The sequence below is a fragment of the Cetorhinus maximus genome, chromosome 1 (assembly GCF_964194155.1).
Source record: "Cetorhinus maximus chromosome 1, sCetMax3.hap1.1, whole genome shotgun sequence".
Classification (NCBI taxonomy): Eukaryota; Metazoa; Chordata; class Chondrichthyes; order Lamniformes; family Cetorhinidae; genus Cetorhinus; species Cetorhinus maximus.
This window is the reverse complement of record NC_135879.1, coordinates 64158824-64176758: the sequence shown is the minus strand read 5'-3', so window position 1 is coordinate 64176758 and position 17935 is coordinate 64158824. Positions and strand designations below refer to the sequence as shown.

The 17935-nt window shown below is 42.1% G+C and overlaps 1 protein-coding gene across 9 annotated transcripts in view; it reads left to right on the top strand.

Annotated features, from left to right (window-relative positions):
• The window catches only part of fbxw7 (F-box and WD repeat domain containing 7), a 424910-nt gene that overhangs the window by 12512 nt on the left and 394463 nt on the right, over positions 1-17935 (top strand). The window lies entirely within an intron of this gene.

The window sequence follows — 17935 nt, the reverse complement described above, 5'->3', positions numbered from 1 at the left end:
CACCGCAGCCCTCCCCCTCTCCCGCCCCCCACCGCAGCCCTCCCCCTCTCCCGCCCCCCACCGCAGCCCTCCCCCTCTCCCGCCCCCCACCGCAGCCCTCCCCCTCTCCCGCCCCCCACCGCAGCCCTCCCCCTCTCCCGCCCCCCACCGCAGCCCTCCCCCTCTCCCGCCCCCCTCCTCCTCCTCCCCCCCGCCCTCCTCCTCCTCCCCCCCCGCCGGCCCCCCCCCCCTCTCTCCCCCCGCCGGCCCCCCCCCCTCTCTCCCCCCGCCGGCCCCCCCCCTCTCTCCCCCCGCCGGCCCCCCCCCCCTCTCTCCCTCTGCCGGCCCCCTCTCCCCCTCCCCCTCTCCCCCTGCCGGCCCCCTCTCCCCCTCCCCCTCTCCCCCTGCCGGCCCCCTCTCCCCCTGCCGGCCCCCTCTCCCCCTCCCCCTCTCCCCCTGCCGGCCCCCTCTCCCCCTCCCCCTCTCCCCCTGCCGGCCCCCTCTCCCCCTCCCCTCTCCCCCTGCCGGCCCCCTCTCCCCCTCCCCCTCTCCCCCTGCCGGCCCCCTCTCCCCCTCCCCCTCTCCCCCTGCCGGCCCCCTCCCCCTCTCCCCCTGCCGGCCCCCTCTCCCCCTCCCCCTCTCCCCCTGCCGGCCCCCTCTCCCCCTTCCCCTCTCCCCCTGCCGGCCCCCTCTCCCCCTCCCTCTCTCCCCCTGCCGGCCCCCTCTCCCCCTCCCTCTCTCCCCCTGCCGGCCCCCTCTCCCCCTCCCTCGCTCCCCCTGCCGGCCCCCCCCCTCCCCCTCGCCCTGCTGGCCCCCGCTCCCCCCCCCCTCCCCCCCTTTTTGCTGGCCCCTCTCCCCCCTCTCCCCTCCCCCTCCCCAGCCATTTGGCTGGAGCTGAACTTCAAATCTGCTCCTAGCTCATGAGAGCTAGAAATTCTACTTACTTTCTAGCAATGTTGAGATGCAAAACCCCACAGCTTGAAAAGTAATGGCAACGTGTGACTCCAGTTTGAGTATTGAAGGTTTATCTAATGCCCATGTATCTATTTTAGTGACTGGCAATCTTTTTATACCAGTGACCAAAAGTGTTGTTGGTGTGAGATGCTTTAAATTTCTCTATATGAACCTGATAGATTTAAGTTATTCTGCCTTCTCTTCTAGTTTTAACCTTCCATAGAATTTTGGGGGAGGGAGTATGATTCAAATGTATATTTACACACCATCAATACTTTTGGGTTTGTTCAATATTGCTAATTGAAAATCTTCAATTTTGTTTCTTTGTTTTCTGTCAATTTTCTCCACTCCCTATGCCTGGAAGAATTTGACTCTTGCTCATGTGCGGATTCCTGGTGTTGTGATAACCTTTAAAGGAATATGGAAATGGTATACACGTGTCATTGCACAACCAGGATCGAAAGCAGCATGTGACCAGCAGGCGGTGTTGCTGTTAGTGTTGGTGGTGTATGTGTCAACTCACGAGAGTAGACCTGTTTGTTGAGCTCTCCTGTAATGTGTGTGTGTATATGTGTATGTCTTCAAATAAATAGAACCTCCTTATAGTTTAGCAAATCTGTGTGACTGGTGAATTTGCATAAAGAAGCAAGAAATGCAACAGTTGGGTGTTAACTGCGCTCCAGCATCTTGCTAACTGGGTGATTAATGTATGAGCCTTGCCATTAAATGCTGGTAGGCTATTCGACTGTGATACTCTTTCGAGTTATCAACAGTCACAGATTGCAACTCTTTCGAGTACAATCACAGTTCTTGGTTTCCGGGAGTGGGACATGAACCCACAACCCTCTGATTCAAAGGCGAGGGTGCTATGAACTGAGCCACAGCTGACACCTCTATTCGACTGTGATGGTGCATCGCAGCCAACCCCAATCCAGTTTACACCCAATATCCTCAATGCACACTTCTAGCAGGTGTTGCTCGATAGTGATCAGGAGTGGAATTTGCAGTTAGACTTCTTTTCCCCTCTTCTCCAATATAAGAGAGCTGAGACTAATTATTTACTGCTAACAACCAACTAAGCACAGATCAGGAATCAAATCTAGCACCTTCCAATCTTTGACTCAACTATAAGTTCATTAATGCACCAAAGGAGCCATTTTCTTTGGTTAAAGCAGCTCAACTACTTTGAAATAGCTTAAATTTAACAATTCTTTTGAACCCAAGCCTATGGCTTACACCCATTTCCTTTAATTCTCTTTCTGAAGGTACCGATGTGTACAATGCCCTGGTTTTTGAGTTAATCTGGTAATCCTGTCACACTTGATTTGTAGCTTTGTTTAGTGCATGAATTACTATGAATGTTACCCCTTATGTATTTTTAGGTGTCCTTATTTCGAACATTTCAACAAATACATTAATGATTCTATCATAATGGTACTCACTTGATGTGCATCTGTTGAAAACTCTCTACAAGATGAAAGCCTGAAATGCTAGAGTGAGCTGGAAACTGACTTGTTTACAACATAGAAAAATAATTTTCTGCACATAACCAGTATGTCCCACCAAATATGCAGAGCTTCTGTAATTTTCTTCAGTAAGGGTGAGTATGCAGTTAAGATTGTAAGGAAAAGGAATAAGCCATTCGGTCCCTCGTGCCTGGTCTGCCATTCAGTAAGATCATTGGTGATTTGGCTTTGGCCTTAACTCCACATCCCCGTCAGTCCCCATGACCCTCGACTCCCTTGTAGACCAATAAAACTTAGTAGATTAGTCATTTGGAGTGGATTGTTTTAAAGCTTCTGCATGCACCTGGCATAACCTAGCATATGGCTTTAAAGAGGATCAGGGCTGTCATATTATGGTGCTGCTGATTGTACTTGAGTGTCTATTGGTAGTGTTTCAATGTGGTTTCACTTACTCAGTGACTTGGAGATAGTCAGTATATAGTTTATCTTAAACTATTTATTTGCACTATTTACAAAGGCCTCATGGTAAGTACATGGTTCTATGGACACAGACTGTTCTGTGTCTTGTTCTCTTGGAGCCTCCAGGTCGTTTGACACTGATACCATGTGTATGTCATCATTAGCATCATTGTCTAATTAACATAACCATTAACCCTTTACTCTACATCTCTTCCCAAGTGTAATCTCAAAACTGTAAAATTATTCTGTTAAACTATTTACAAACTATCTACATTTCCACATTCTCCCATAAACACAACCTCACAGTTGAGCCTGTCTGGTTCTTTTACGACTCTCCCTGACCTCATTGCTTCTAAGAGTATCAGAGCCTTTCTATTCCTTCAGAAAAGCCCAAGTGATGTTTTTACAGGATATGGTCGTGGCTGCTGAGTTTGGTCTATGATGATACCTTCTACCTGATGGTCTCTTATCTACACCTTTTGACCTGGTTCTAATGTGGATAGTGTTCTCACTCTATGCTGCTGATTTATACCAGCTGGACTGTTTCTCTTTGTGTGTTGCCATCTTACTTGGTCATGGTCTTGTAAGGTGCTGTTGGGTCTGAGCTGATACTGCAATGAAGGAAGTTGTGCCTTTTAGCATTTTCCCCATCAGTTCTGGCAAAAAGCCATTACTAGAGTTAGGCTAGCTCTAGGTCATTGTTCTTTTTCATCAACATTGTTATGGTTTTTACCACTCTCTCCACTTCATTCGCTTGCGGATGGTGTGGTGAACTGGCCACATGGTGAAATCAATATTCCGCTGAGAATTGTCGGAAATGCTCATATATACTGTGGACCGTTGCCCAAGATGACCTCATTTGGAATGCCATAGGTAGAGTAAATGTGTTTCAAAGTTTTTACCACAGCTTCTGCAGGTGTGGCATGAAGCCTGCTGCTTTCCAACCAGCCAGAGTACTAGTCAATGACTATAAGGTAAATTTTTCTTTTGATGCCAAACAGATCCATTCCTAGCCTTTGCCAAGGTCTGGATGGAAATGTTGATGGTAGTAATGGTTCTGTTAGTTCTGGGCTGTTGATGACACGTCAAAATAAATTCTTCAATAGATTTTGAAATTCCAGGCCACCATACTGATTGTTATGCTCTTGCTCTGCATTTGGTAATTGTGACAACTGGGATGGGAGGATTGTGCGAATTATCAAGCCCCATTACTCCTCAGGCCAAACCATTCATTTAAATTTAAATTTTGTCACCAAAAAGGCCCATTGTGTACCTACCTTTCTGGTACCCAGAAGAAAAGAGACTCTGACCAGGCTTCTTTCAAAAACTCAATGATTAATTTATTTTAAAACAAAACTTCTTTCAACAAATTGCAAGTACTGGTTAACACACAATTGTAATTGAGGAGTATCTATCTCTTCCTGAAGAATTCCCCCAGTGTGCACACATACACAGACAAACAAAGGGCAAACAGATAGGGTCTCTCTGCAGAGATGGGCTTTGGAGGATGGGCATTGTAAAATAAAGGATAAAGTCCATAGGGTCTCAATGCTGTTGACTTGGAGTTCCCTCGTGTGAAGGAGAGGCCACTGGTCCTGGTCGATGCCTGGATGTTCTCACCACTGGTTCCAGCTTTGCAGGTCCAAATACAGCCTGATTACACTCAGATGAGGGTTCACTGGCTACAGGTTGATAGCCACACACAATTTTAGGCAAGGTAGAGAGAGGGAGCCAGTCAAGGTAGCTGTCTTTCCTCAGCTTGGTCTCCAACAAAACTGCCTTCCAAATAAGTAAGTTTTTACAACTTCAGTTTTTTTTTCCTCTGCCATGTGTTGTGACCAATGCAGTTGGTAAAGCAGAGTATAAAAAAAAATCCCAGAGGGAAACTTTAAACAACTGTCATAACCAATAGTTTTAATTGCTATGTTTGAGATGTGACTCTAAACTTAGGAATCAGACCAGTAGTTCTCAAGGTTTTACATTAAACTAAATGAAACATTTTATTAATATACACCGGTTAAAATACACCCATGGCTACAAATTACTACTATCATAACTTTTAACAAATTCCCAAACTAATCTCCATTAAGTGCAACAGCAACCCATAAACTTAACCAAACACCGGGCAAAGCATTTTCACATTACAAATTCAAAATGAGGTTCTTTTCGCTGTGGAGCCAGTTGGAGGCTTACAGCTGCCTTTTGATCTTATATTGCCTCTGCCTGCACACCCGAAAACTACTGAAGTTATACGTACCAGCCCCATTGAATGTTAATTCTCATTGTATCAACAACCTCTTTGAACTTCATCTTTTAATAATGAAACCCTTTTCATAATACCAATTTTATTAGTAATATAAACATATTGCTTGGTAGGTGCTAGAGAGGCATCAATTTTCACCCCACTTCTTGAATGCTCTATTCAGAAAATGCAAATGCACGCTATCTCTCTTACATATCAAAACTAGGATATATCAAAGCACCCAGGCTAGCTGGCTTTAATCAAATTGAGACATATTCGCAGACTAAACCTCTATTTTAAAAGAAAGATATTTTCCAAAACATTATATACGTTAATAGCTTCATGACACGTGACTGTTTTTTTGACTCCCAGCTTTTCATTAATTAGTGCTTTGCCGTTCAACAATCAAATAATTCCTTTTCAAGTACCATATAGGTCATGTGATTTCTTGGAAGAGGCCTGCTTGTTTAGAGTTCCAAGGTGATTTTATGACCTTTTTTAAAAACAAATCCCAGCTTCGCATTCACATGTCCAGATCATGCCAAATCCTTCCATTTTGTGAAAGAAAACTTCAGCCTTGAGAGATATGACCACCATGAAGCTTTTGGAGAATGTCTTCTCACGTCGCTTTTGGGATTGCTAGCCTGTCATTGAAGTCTAAAAGGTCCTCAACAGTCGTCAGATGTTTTTGTTGTTCGTGGTATTGTCTTAACACCTGATTGCTTGGGACATATTCAGGCCAACCGTCTTGGCAGTATGTTCCGACGTGACTGCATTCTGTGCTCTTCAGCTGGGCTTTTCAAATTTCCCTGAGTTTGTTTTCAGAGGCTGGTAGGCTGCTTGTTGGTGAAGAATATGCTTCCACCTCAGATGAGTGTCATGTGATGCTCTCTAGCCTAGTCGGCTGTAGCTCTCAACAGTGTGTTGGCAGTTGTCTAACTTTTCCCTGGCATGTACTCTGTTGTAGAGCCATAGCGCATGAGTCTTTGCCGGAAACGCTCTATCCTTGGCAGCATCTTAGAAATTTTCATTCAGAAGAGTAACCAGAGGTTTTATGGTCTGTCTCAATCCTGAATTGTAAGCCCATTGAGTAATCTCAAAAATTTTTTGCAGGCCCATGTCACCACTAGTGCTTCCTTTTCAGCCATTGCATAATGTTCTTCAGTCTCTCAACAATCGAGAGGCAAAGTAAACCATTTTTTTCCTGCCATCCTCCTGGATCTGTCCAAAAATGGCTCCAAGCCCCATCACTAATGCAGCAGCTACCACTATTACTGGCAGTTTGGGGTCATAATGTGCAAGCACACCCAAAGAGACAAGCAACTCTTTAATCTTGTCAAAGGCATTCTTCTGCTTGATTCCCCAGTACCACTGCTGACCTTTTCTCAGCAGGTCCCATAAAAGTTCATTGGCAGACAGATTTGGGATGAATTTCCCTAACTGATTGACCATACTAAAAATAGTTATCTGTCAACAGCAGTTTTGGGCTGTGGAAATTCTTTAATTGCCTTGGACTTTGGGGGTCTACTGTTATCCCTTTTTGGTGTGTAATATGGCCTAAAAGTCTGATGGTGGTCTTCCTAAACCCGCACTTTTCATTCAGAATGGGGCCTGCATGTTCAAGGATTTTTAAAACCTCCCGGAATCTATGATCATGCTCTTCTTTTGTAGCACCATGGATGAGCAGCTCCTCCATATGGCAAATAATGCCTTCTCTGCCTTTGAGGATGTTGAACATAGTGCATTAAAAGATTTCTGGTGCATTAAAAGATTTCTGGCGCAGAGGATATGCCAAAGGGAAGTCGATTGAAACAAAAGCAATGGAAGAGAGTGATAAACGTTGGTAACAATCTTGATTCTTGGTCAAGGGGAATCTGCCAAAAACTGCTCTTGGCATCCAGTTTTGTAAAAAGAACACTTTTGGACAACTTCACCAGACTGTTATCAACAGAAAACATCAGGTCTGTCTCTCTTTGAACGACTTTATTTAGCTGTGTCAAGTCAAAGCAGAGTCTGATTTTTTTCCATTAGGTTTAGGGACTGTCACTAGACCTGAGCACCATATTGTAGGCGCTGCAACAGGAGATGTCACTCCTTGATGAAGCATCCTGTCAATTTTCTCTTTGACTTACTCGATCAGTGGGTGTAGTACCCCCTACGGGTAAATAAGCAAACATGATTGGCATCTGGAAGTAGAGTGATGTGATACTCTCTTTTGAGCTTTCACAGTTCTTGAAACAACCTAGGAAATTCATGACTAAATACGGCATCATCCTGTGTTACCTCTTTGGCCCTTTGTAGAAGACCAAGTCATGAACATGCTGCCTTGCTAAGCAGAGAAAGTTGCTGATTCTGTAGGATATAAAGCGTTACATTAATTTCTTTAACTTTATGTCGAAGGGCTTTGAGGTCTGTGCCTCCTGGTTCCTGAAGCTTTATTTTTGATGGCTGGGTCTCAAAATTATTAAGCCAGTCCAAATTGTCTGATGAGACTGTCACCCCAGCCTGGTGTCCAGTTTAAATTCTGTTCTGTAACCTTTGACTTCCAGCTCTACAGATCAGAGCTACTTATTGGGATGTTTTATTTACTCTAGGAAATCTTCATTCTGAATATCATTATTTCCAATTTGCTGCACTTTAGAATGTTGAGAACCTTGTTCCCACTATCTCCTCTTCAATTGTGCTTTAGATCTGCAGGATTATTTAAAATGTCCGGTTTTGCCACAGAGAAAGCACTTGGTTCCCCCTGCTGGGTAATCTCCGTAACGATGCTATTTTTGACACCTCATCTGGAACATTTTAAAATAGTTGGAAGGGTTCTTCCTGCCCCTTCAGTTTTGGTGGGCCTTTCGGTGGTGGGGCAACCGACTTTGGGCCTACATACTGGATTGTCCCCTCCCGAGCTTTGACATCTTCCTGAAGTATGCCCCGATTCTGCTATCATAGCTCTACGCACATTGCAAACTATACGGCCATCTGTAACGTTAAATCCTCTTTGGTTTGCAAAATGTCTGACATCGCGTCGCCGGGCATGCTGACTAAGATGTGGTTGTGAATTAATTCATGTTTTAAAGCTCCATTGCCGCAACTACTGGCCAGTCAATATAAATTGTTAATAAATTAATCGATGAATTCACCTGGCTTTTGGTTCTTGGTTAAATCGTGCCTGTTTGATGACTAGATTTTTCTTTGAGCTGAAGTAATTATTGAAAGCCCTCAAAACCTCCTCATTGGACGCCTAGGTCTCCTTGGTTCCTTGTCTTGCCAGGATATTGTCAGCTATGTCCCCAATTGTGTATAGAAACGTACTGACTTGGTGTTTTCTGCTTTTTCTTGTAAACCAGAAGCTATTTGGCACCTTTCAAACTGCCGCCTTGAGCTCCCATTTTTGTCCTTGCTGCAGACCCTCATTGTTTTGGAAGGGCTTTGGAAAGGGTAGTGGCTGTTCAATGGCTGCCAACACTGTGTCCTCGACCAAGATTTTTTCTTGTCCTCCTTCATTGCGAAGTCATGCTGTTCTTTCACCCGTGGGTTACCAATCTGTGGTCTCAATTTCTTAAACTGCGGCCCCCAATGCTGCCACCATGCTTTGATGAGGTTTCACTTACTGAGTGACTTGGTCATTACATATTTTTTATTGAAACTATTTATTTACACTATTTACGAAGACCTTATGGTAAGTACATAGTACTATGGACAGACTGTTCTGTGTCTTGCTCTCTTGGAGCCTCCAGATTGTTTGACCCTGATGTCATGCTTATATCATCATAAACATCATTGTTTAAACAACACATCCATTCACCCTTTATTCTACAGGTGGAGGTGCTGATGCCATTAAGGACATTTGCATCCCTGACTTGGCTTCTGCTGCTTTCTCACTAAATTTGCTAGTTAACATTGATTTGTGAGCCATCTTGAGCAAAAGCAGACTCAGTTATATGTGCTCCAGAATTGTCAAACTGTGGATCCTGGAAATCTAATATAAAACAGAAAATGCTGGAAATAGCAGATCAGGCATCATCTGTGGAAAGAGGAACAAAGTTAACGTTTCAGGTTGATGACCTTTCATGACAACTGGGAAAAATTAGAACTGTAAGTTTTAAGGAAGTGGGGAGGTTTGGAATAAGAACAAAAGGGAAGGTTATAGGGTGAAGGGTAGGAGAGATTAAGTGATAAAGGATTAGTGGGGCACAACCAAAGGGAGTGGTAACGGGATAAGTAAAGAAACAAAAGATGTGTCTGGAGGAGGTGTGAATGGCAGAAGGGTGAACAACTGCCCAAAAGCAGAGTGAAAAACTAAACAGTAAAACCTAAACCTGCAGAGGAAAAGGAAACAATGGGGGCCAAGGTTACAGCCTTGAATTGTTGAACCGTTGAATTGAATATGTTACCTGAAAGACTTGAAACTAAATAGCATGTATGTAATTTGTGACTTTAAAAAAAAAAGCCTCAATCTTTAAAAGTTGCAAGTAATTAGGAATCATACTAAAGTTATATAAGACTAGCATGATAAATTATTCTGGTTTATAATCCAAAGAATATGTATTCTAATGTAATTTGTTCATAAATGTTCCCTGAGTTTTAAGTTTTGAATTTCATTTTGAAACACTCCTTCCTTAGCACGTATATGCCATGATGCCTCTGCACTTTGGGACAAACTTGAAAAGAAAAACACACTTTTTCTTCACTGGAATCAATAAATTTGAATGAATTCACTGCGCTGCCCAGTGTTGGGGATGAGTGGAAGACTTGAGGCCTTGAGCCTCTATGGTGCAAAATAATTGAGTATTCATAAATTTTACTTTTTAACCACTACATCTCTGCTAATTGAAATTCTGAAACACTCGATTTCAATTGTTTTTATTGAGGCTTACATTAAGATGCAAGTTTTTTTTAGGAAGAAAACCTATGTGGACACTTGACTACTAGTGAATGTATGTTCATGTGCAATCGGTTTGATTTTTGTTAATTAGAGACTTTTGACCAGGCTTCAGGAGGAACCACTGAAAACAGGTGGTAACACTTTAAAATTAAGTCTTGTACTTGAGAATGGCACTTGAGCAAATCATTGCTTTAGTTGTGGTTCAGCTGTGGCTCAGTTCATAGCACCCTCGCCTTTGAATCAGAGGGTTGTGGGTTCATGTCCCACTCCCGGAAACCAAGAAATGTGATTGTACTCGAAAGAATTGCAATCTGTGACTGTTGGTAACTCGAAAGAGTTTCCTGGCCAAGAGGTGTCAGCTGTGGCTCAGTTCATAGCACCCTCGCCTTTGAATCAGAGGGTTGTGGGTTCATGTCCCACTCCCGGAAAAACCAAGAACTGTGATTGTACTCGAAAGAGTTGCAATCGGTTTGATTTTTGTTAATTAGAGACTTTTGACCAGGCTTCAGGAGGAACCACTGAAAACAGGTGGTAACACTTTAAAATTAAGTCTTGTACTTGAGAATGGCACTTGAGCAAATCATTGCTTTAGTTGTGGTTCCTGGCCAAGAGGTGTCAGCTGTGGCTCAGTTCATAGCACCCTCGCCTTTGAATCAGAGGGTTGTGGGTTCATGTCCTACTCCCGGAAACCAAGAACTGTGATTGTACTCGAAAGAATTGCAATCTGTGACTGTTGGTAACTCGAAAGAGTTTCCTGGCCAAAATATGTTAGGACCATTGTACTAGCTCAAGTGTCAAAATATGACTACTTTTAAAATGTGAGTTTCACTTTTCATTATATAAAGTTTCACTCGTGATAGTCAAAGGCAGAGGTTAATTTCTATTGACATTTAATCTGTTCACTGTTCTTCCAAGTATTTTATATTTACCGAATATTTTTGAATCCTCAGTTATACATCTACAATAATCAGAGGGTATAAAGTGGACATCTTGATAATTACAGAACTCCTATTTCTTCAGTCATACATGCAGTGTTTTAATTAGTGCATTAATATTGCAGAGCTGCTTCCAGTGGTGGTTTTGCGTGGTGGAGGGGGAGGAGACCTAGTGCTGTAAAAGCAGCTATTCATTATGGAGCAGTTGTTCCTTAAAGTAACCTGCATTCAAAAGAGCTGCACGAGTGGAAATTTGTGAGATAGTGAGATAACATGCACCATTTTCTTGACCATGTTGGTCAGGATGTTATGCTGATCCCTTGTAATTGCCTCTTGTATGCCCATGCTGATACTTTTTTCTTGTGAACTTAGGTGATGAAAAGGGAAGAGATTTCTGAACAGATGCTTTGTGAAATTTATTTATAATGGTTACTTTTCTATACTTGAATCCTGTAAGAAATCAAGAAACGGAATTCTTAAGTGATATTTTCCATGCTGCCACAAAAAATACTTTGAGCTAGATACATTAAGAAGAATCACTGATGCCCGTGGCCAGGAAGCTGAATCCACTGAAATAATTAATGGGCTTGATAAATTTGCATTTTGGTCTGGAACTTTTTTTATTTTCAGTTTTCCCCCTTTGCAGATATTGGATGCCATCCAGCCTCTTCATTATTATGGAAGGCTGGCTAGTATGAGTTCTGGATAGTTTTCATGTCTGCTTAACGATTTTCAATAATGGGTGTGCTTGTACTGCAGGCAAGTTGTTTTCGACTTTTACTGTTTCTTTCTCTTCGGCTTTGATGGCTCATTTCCCCACTTTGTTTACAAATAAAAGATTTAAGGCTTAGTTGACCATTCTTTTTTGTGAATAAGATATGGTGAAGGCCATAAACTGGCTTGGGTCAGGACAGAATTTTCAAAAAAGAAAACATCATAGGCAAGGCCAGCATTACTGCCCATCCCTAGTTGCTCTTCAGAATGTGATGGTGAGCTGCCTTGTTATCTGCTGCGGTCTGTGATGTACTTGTACTTTGCTTTTAGTTACGTAGCTCCAGAATGTTGACCCAGCAACTACATATTAAAAAAAAGTGTCCAAGTTCGGACATAGCGTGCCGTGGAGGAGAACTTGGAGGTGATGGTGGTCCTGTGCATCAGCAGTCCTTTCCCTTCTAGGGAGTGGAGGTCATGAGTTTGGGAGATGCTGTTGAAGAAGCCTTGGTAAGCTGCTGCAGTGCATCAAAACACACAGCCACAATATGCTTGATGGAGAGAGTTGATATTGAACATAGGCTGCTGATCAAGTAGACTGCTATGACCTGGATGCTGTTGAGCTTCTTACGTTACAGTTTCATGCATCCAAGCAAATAGAGAGTATTCCATCATGCTCCTGATTTGTTCCTTGTAGATTGTAGAGGGCTTTGGGGAGTCAGGAAGAGAGCCATTTGCTGTATAATATCCAACCTCTGACCTCCTCTCTTTGATGTATTACGTATATAAATATACTAATTAGGAGCAGGAGTAGGCCATTTGGCCCCTTGAGCCTACTCCGCCATTCAATAAGATCATGTCTGATCCAATTGTGGCCTCAACTCCACATTCTGCCTATCCCCAATAACCTATGACCCACATACCTCTGCCTTAAAAAAGACATTCATTGATCTTGCCTCCGCTGCTCTCTGGGGAAGCAAGTTCCAAAGATTCACGATCCTGTGAGAGCAAAAGTTTCTTCTCTTCTTAAATGGGAGACCCCTTATACTGTCCCCCCTAGTTCTAGTCTCTCCCACAGGGTAAACATCCTTTCAGCATTCACCCTGTCTAGTCTTTTCAGGATCTTTTATGTTTCAATAAGATCACCCATAATCTTCTGAATTCCAATGGATACAGGCCCAGCCTGTTCAACCTTTCCTCGTAAGATGACTCACCACCCCCCAACCGCAGGTACCAGATGAGTGAACCCCCTCTGAACTGCTTCCATGTGGTATTTAAAAGTAATCTTTGTTTTTAACTTGTTTATTTTATTCACATTGCCATTTGCTCTCTTCAGCTGCAATGGCAGAATGGTCTGGGTCACATTTCTCTCACATTGCCAGCTGATTGGAAACATACTTTGTGTAAGTTTTTAATATAATCACCTGCTCCCCAAAGAAAAAACACAAAGCTGTATCACTCCATCAAGATGTGAATTGTCATGTCAGCATAATGCCCTTTTAACCATTCTTAAGGAATTGTTATTGAAGAAGAGAGTAAAAATCTGTTAAAAGGTGGCATTAGTGGTTCCCTTGTGACAACCCTGTTTTCATTCCCTAAGTTACATTGGTGTAGCAGAGTTGTACAAACTGATTTTTCCCTTCAGTAGCTTTGAACCCTTACTTCAGCTGAGAGTGAGATGATCAATCTACCAAATGGTCTAAATTCACAAATGTTGCAATAGACTAAACATTCTATGCAGGTATCTCAAATTTGGCTGCCCAAAAACTGGAGTTGTCTGAAAACCGGACACTATTGTAATGTTCCATGCATCAATTTTAACTGAGTAAAGTTTTTTTAAAAATTTGGCTAGGTGCTGCGTTGGGCTGTGTAGCTGTTATCGGCTATGCCATTTTGCGTGTCACTCGATCTCGTGCTCTAAGCAACCTTTGACTCCATCTGATCTGGGTTGACCCGAACCACCCGTCCCAAAATCCAACAATATCTCAAGTCCAGCATGGCCTCGGTCCCAAGGTTGCTGGATTTGAGGGACTGCACCTGTAATAATTTTTTTTAGTAATGTATTCTGTTCAATATATTTAAGTGTATAGATTTTCAATTTGATGCATGTTTACGATATTGCATGGATACAATATTGTGGACATTCCTGTTGATAAATAGAAGTTGATAGACTTTGTAAATTCTCTTTTCCACATGGTCTCTCTGATAAGTGCAGAATGTGTAGTATGGGTATGCAGTGATTTTCTTTAAAAAAAAAATTGCAAGGGATGATTATACTAGTTTAGTTTGGTTTTTGAAGATCATGATCTTTTGGTGCATTCACACTAAGTATTGTTGTAAACTTGTTTCAGCTTCACAGTTTCATTAAACTTGTGGATGTGAATCAGTCGTCAAAGGCCTTATTGACTGAAGCAAAGTGAAGCAGAGTCTCCTCTTGGGCACACTCCTCTTCACTCTGGTCAGGCTTTGATTCCAGTTCATACTGCATTTTCTATATAACCATAAATGTTGGTGCAAAGCCAAAGTGTTTCTGACTGACTTTATAGCCATGATCTGAATGCACCATTAAACACCAACTGGGGGCCAAGAAGTAATCATGATAAACAAATAATTGAAAGTAATGATCCATTAAAGGGCTGCAGTTCAAAAAATTGACTTGAACATTGTTGTGATAGAGAAATGCTGACTGTTTTATCTACAATAATATAATCTATCTTTAATATGTAAGATATGGACGATGTTGGGAAGGCTGCATTTATTAACCTGAGAATGTGATTTGTTTGGTGTGAGGGGCGGGGAGGGAGGTGGTGGCGGGGGCTGTTGGTGGTGTGCAGGCAGAAGCTTATCCTTAAATAATGTATTGTTGAGTCTGAAATAATGTTCTCTGGCTTGTTGTTGGATAAGTGTATCCTAGCCTCTCTGGCTCAACTACTTAAGGCAGTGAGAAGCTGTTCCATCCATACCAGGTAGGTCCCTGGTTTGATTCTTGACCTGTGCTGATTTTGGCTTGAATAACAGCGCTGCAACAATTGTCGTGGGTTAGAGAGGGCAAAATTGACTCGGGTTCCCACTCCCGCACTTTTATTGTCAGGCAAGTTTTGCTGATGGAGCTGTACCCCAACAAACAATTCATCCTATTGAGAGAGTGTGGTGAAATTGATGGCAAAAAAGGACAGAAATCTACTAGGTGCCTTGCACGTCAACTGAATTCGGAAGAAATTATCTTCCTAATGATGATCCATGAAATGCAATGGAAGAAGCAGAGGAGAAGTCATTTAATATAATATATAATGGGGCATTTCCATATTGACAGGAAATTACTTAATTGTATTGTTAACTTAACAGTCCGTATAATAAATGTGCACTGCTCCTATTTTAAAGTTTGTCTAGATTTCCAGATTGCACAATTATTGCATATAAATTTCAATTTTGTTTCCACCAAAATGATTTGCGCTAATTCTTTCAAAGTAGATTTGAACACAGGTTCTTGTGTATTTCACTGAAGAAAATTATAACTATCATTCATATACAGGTCCTTTGCTTTATTTTGCTCACTATCTATGTTTCACTTGTTTATCTCAAACTCTACCTGCCTATCTTTTTGTTTGCTTAAGAATGGCTTATAAACCAAGAATCAAAGATAACTGGTGAAAGAGAAATTAGAAAAGGCGAATGTAAAATGGAGACCGACAAGGAAAATGAATGAAAGGTGCATTAAAGGAAGCAAGGGGAGAGAGAGAGAGTCTCAGTGGACTAACCAGATTTGGGAAAAAATCAAGTGTGACGTCATAGGGAACTAGGTAAGTGTTGGTGAGTATTTTACTTGTTTTGCTCATTTATCTTTTAAATACTGGTACAATTTATTGATAACTATAAGGTTTTCTTCATAATGTTTTTGTAATAACAGTAGTAAAGCTGATTCGGAGGAGTAGGGTTTATTAATTAAAATAAATATACAAAAAAACGAAAACTTCAATATAAAATAAAGTTAAAGTAAATACTTAAAACATGTACTTGTGTAATTAAGTATCGTATAACTTTTAGTTGTAGGTGGTACTAGCTTTTAATAAGCACAGTAAATTATATACGTAGGAACTATTCTAAGTTAATTAGGAAAGCTAAATTAAATTAACTAAATAACATAAAAAACAATGGCAGGACACCTGTTATCTTGCAGCTGTGGAATGAGAGTGTTTCGGGACACCATGGCGATCCAGGGCAAACGCATCTGTAGAAAGTGTAAGCAGCTAGAAGGATTTCTGGATCAAGATTATTGATCTGGAAGCTGAACTGCAGACACTGTGCAACACAAGAGAGGGGGAGAAATACCTGGACACTTTGTTCCAGAAGACCGTCTCACCTTTTAGATCAGGTTGTCTATTTTGGACAGCGGTGAGGGACAGGAGGATTTGACTGAATGAGGCAGGTGAAGGGACTGAGCAGGCAATTGTCAAACAGGTACAAGTGCTTGCTAACTGTGTGGACGGAAGTGAGGTCTGCAGGATGGATGAGCAGACTGGCCATGGCACCATGGTATAGGAAATTGTTCAAGTGGGGGGAGCAAAAAGGAATGTAGCGGTAGTGGGGGACAGTATAGTGAAGGGGATTGACACTGTTCTCTGCAGCAAGGAGTGAGAGTCCAGGCGACTGTGTTGCCTGCCCGGTGCCAGAGTTTGGGGCATTTGCTCAGGGCTGGAGAGGCACCAATGACATAGACAGCACAGGGAAAGAGGTTCTGCATAGTCAGTATGAAGAGCGAGGCACCAAATTAAGAAGTAGAACCTCAATGATAATCTCTGTATTATTACCTGAGCTGTGTGCAAATTGGCATAAGGTAAATAAGATTAGGGAAATGCATGCATGGCTCAAAGACTGGTGTGGTAGATGTGAGTTCTGGTTTGTGGGGCACTGGCATCAATACTGGGGAAAGTGGGGGCTGTACCTTTGGGATGGTCTACGCCTGAACCGTGTTGGGGCCAGTGTTGTAGCGAGCCGCATAACTAGAGAAGTAGAGAGGGCTTTAAACTAAACAAGGGGGCTTGAGGGATCAAACCTGGGTAGTTGTAGCAAATTAGGGGGTAGAGTCAAGACAGCAGGCCAAAATAGTAATATGGGAAATGAGGGTCAAAGAATGGCAGGAAGGGACAGAGAAAAAAACCTAAGAATACACCAACAATTGAGACTAGATGTTACAAAGATAAAAAGACAAAAACTAAAGGCTCTGTATCTGAATGCATGTAGCATCCATAATAAAGTAAATGAAATGATAATGCACACTGAAGTAAATAAATGTGACCTGATAGCCATTGCAGAGATGTGGCTGCAGGATAACGAGGATTGGGTCTGAATATTGAGGGGTATATGACATTCAAGAAGAATAGAAAGTTAGGTAAAGGTGACGGATTGGCACTGTTGATCAAGAATGGTATTGGTGCAATAGTTAGAGTTGATCTTGGTTCAGGAGATCAGGAAGTAGAATCAGTTTGGGTAGAGATAAGGAATAGTGGGGGAAAGAAGTCACTAGTGGGAGTAGTCTATAGGCCCACTAACAGTAACCACAATGTGGGGCAAAGTATACAAGAAGAAATATTCGGTGTTTGTGATATAGGGATGGCAACAATTATGGATAATTTTAATCTGCATATAAACTGGAAAAATCAGATTGATAGTTGTCGCCTGAATGAGGAGTTCATAGAATGCTTTCAAGCTAGTTTCTTAGAGCAGCACATTCTGGAACCAACTGGAGAGCAGGTCATATTAGACTTGGTATTGTGCAATGTGACAGGATTAATTAATGACCTCAGAGTAAATTCACCCCTAGGTAGCAGCAACTACAATATGATTGAATTTTACATCCAGTTTGAAAGGGAGAAGAGTGGGTCTAAGACTATTTTAAACTTAAATAAGGGCAACTATGTGGGCATGAAAACTGAGCTAGCTGGAGTGAACTGGGATACCATGCTAGAGGATAGATCAACAGAGAAGCCGTGGCAGACATTTAAGGGGATATTTCTGAATACACACAATAAGTACATTTCTACTGTAAAGAAAAACTCTAAGGACGGGGGTGCGGGCTGGACACCATTGTGATTAACTAAAGTTAAGGAAATCATCAAACTTAAGGAAAAAGCATATAACTGCACAAAGGTCAGATGATTGGTTAGGGCATAAAGAACAGCAGAGAATGACTAATAGGTTAATCAGGAGAAAGAAATTAGAGAATGAGAGGAAGCTAGCAAGAAATGTAAAATGGATCGCAAGAGTTTATACAGGTATTTAAACAGGAAAAGAGTAAGTAAAGTGAGTG